The sequence below is a fragment of the Zingiber officinale genome, chromosome 5B (genome assembly GCF_018446385.1).
Source record: "Zingiber officinale cultivar Zhangliang chromosome 5B, Zo_v1.1, whole genome shotgun sequence".
NCBI lineage: Eukaryota > Viridiplantae > Streptophyta > Magnoliopsida > Zingiberales > Zingiberaceae > Zingiber > Zingiber officinale.
The window spans coordinates 66,804,868-66,807,235 of NC_055995.1; the positions used below are offsets into that span (position 1 = coordinate 66,804,868).

The 2,368-nt window shown below is 36.8% G+C and overlaps 1 non-coding gene across 1 annotated transcript; it reads right to left on the reverse strand.

Annotated features, from left to right (window-relative positions):
- Positions 1-286: 286 nt before the first annotated feature.
- LOC121988090 lies at positions 287-392 on the reverse strand. The gene has a single exon (XR_006113850.1). It is a non-coding gene; the product is annotated as a small nucleolar RNA R71 (small nucleolar RNA).
- Positions 393-2,368: the final 1,976 nt, after the last annotated feature.

Genomic DNA, 2,368 nt, shown 5'->3' on the forward strand with positions numbered 1-2,368 from the left:
AAATTTCTAACTAGACCCAGAGTTAATTTTCATGATACAAAGTCACAAATTTGGAGGAGAAGTATCAGAAAGTCCTTATCTGCACCTCGAGACATTTCTAGAGCTTTGTGATATGGTGAATTATGAAGGAGTGTCAGCAGATGTAGTTCGATTGATGGAATTTCCTTTTAGTATCAAGGATAAAGCAAGGACTTGGTTATTTTCTCTCTATCCTCAAAGAATCACAAGTTGGGAATAATTGGAGAAGCAATTTCTGAATCATTTTTCCCTCCAAGCAGAACAATTTACATGAGGAATTGCATCACAAATTTTGCTCAGGTATATGGGAAATCATTATTTGAAGCATGGGATAGATTTAAGAGTCTTCAAAGATAGTGCCCTCATCATGGTTTAGAGAAATGACTGACCTTGCACATATTCTATAGAGGAATTTCTTTCTCAGATAAGTGTTTGTTAGATTCATCAGCTGGAGGTTCTTTTATGGACAAGAGTGTAGATGAAGCATATACATTAATTGATCAAGTAGCATTGAACCTCCATGAATGGTCAAGAAAAAGTTGGATGGAATCTCCTTCAAAAATTTAAGAAGTGCAAGCCATAAATGCAAGAGAGCCTGTCAAACAAAATACAATTCAATCATCCAAGAGTTTTGAAATCCACAAGTCACAGAATGAGGAGTTCAAACATTTGGGGGCAAAGATTGATAACATTGTTTCAAAATGGATCAAACAAGATCCTCCTCTTACATAGACAGTGTCTAGTGTGTTGTCAAACGTAAGGGTATGGTTGTCCAAGCAGTTTGATATGAAGGATTCGGGAGAATGTGGACATATTCTTGGGATCAAAGTAATAAGGGATCGCAAGAAAAGAATGTTGTGCTTATCCCAAGCTTCATACATCGATACTATCCTAGCTTGGTTTAGCATGCAAAACTCCAAGAAAGGTTTTCTACCTTTTTCGGCATGGAGTACCTTTATCTAAAGAGATGTGTCCTAAAACATCAAAGGAGATAGAGGACATGAAGACAGTTCCTTATGCTTCGGCTGTAGGAAACCTAATGTATGCAATGCTATGTATGAGATCGTATATCTATTTTACTGTGGGCATGGTTAGCAGATATCAAAGTAATCCAAGATAGGGACATTGGACTACCATAAAACATATATTAAAATACCTAAGAAGGAATAGAGATTATATGCTAGTTTACCAGGAAGATGATTTTCTCCCTGTGGGTTACACGGAGTCTGACTTCCAATTAGATAGGGATAATAGTATACCGACCTCGGGGTATGTGTTTACTTTGGGAGGTGGAGCCATAGCATGGAGGAGTGTTAAGCAGAAATGCGTTTCAGACTCTACCATGAAAGCTGAGTATGTGACAGCCTTTGAGGCAGCCAAAGAAGCTGTATGGCTTAGAAACATCTTGATGGACTTAGATGTGATTCCTGGTTTGCCCAAAATTATCACAATTTATTGTAATAACAGTGGTGCAGTAGCAAACTCGAAGGAACCACGAACCCATAAGGCAAGTAAATCCATTGAGCGCAAGTACCACCTAATACGAGACATCGTAAAATGAGGAGAAATTTTTATCGCCAAGATTGCATCAGTAAATAACCTGGATCCTTTCACTTAGGCCCTTCAGGCGAGAGCTTTTGATGGCCATGTTGAGGGGATGGGAATCAGATGTATGGCAGCATATATGGCAGCATAGTCTTTTAGTATAAGTGGGAGATTGTTAGGATGTATACTAAAAGCCTAGCTTTTTATATGAACATTTATTTTGAAATGAGAATCACATTGGTTAAATGTCTGCATTTAGTAAAATACAGTTGTCCATTTAGTTTATATTGTAGATAACATGGTGTGTGGTGTCACACAGAAGATCATGTTATCAGTTCCTTATAAATTATAAATAGTAGCTCACAACCAAGATGGATTGGGATAAACCATTGGAATGGTTGTAGTTAATTTGGTACTAGTTTATCTTGACTATAAAATTACACTAGTACACTATGTGTGTATTAAGCAAGACCATTTGAGGTTGTTCCTTTTATACTGACTGAATAAAAGAACATAACCTCTGTTATTATGGATGTGCGTACTCTTAATCCTGATATAATAACAAGCGCATATACTTAGTATTTATTTCTTTAATTTATCAATGGGTGAGATTTATTCGTTAAATCAATAGACTCGATATGTTGGGAAATAATATTATTTATATGGTGTGTTGTTGATTATAGAAGAAAACTGTGTCCTAGTTATCTAGGTTGATGATGTCCCCTCGAGGAGCTCATAAGGATTGTCATGTAAACAGCTGGTGGACTTAGTCCGACATGAAAATGAAGTTGAGTGGTACTACTCT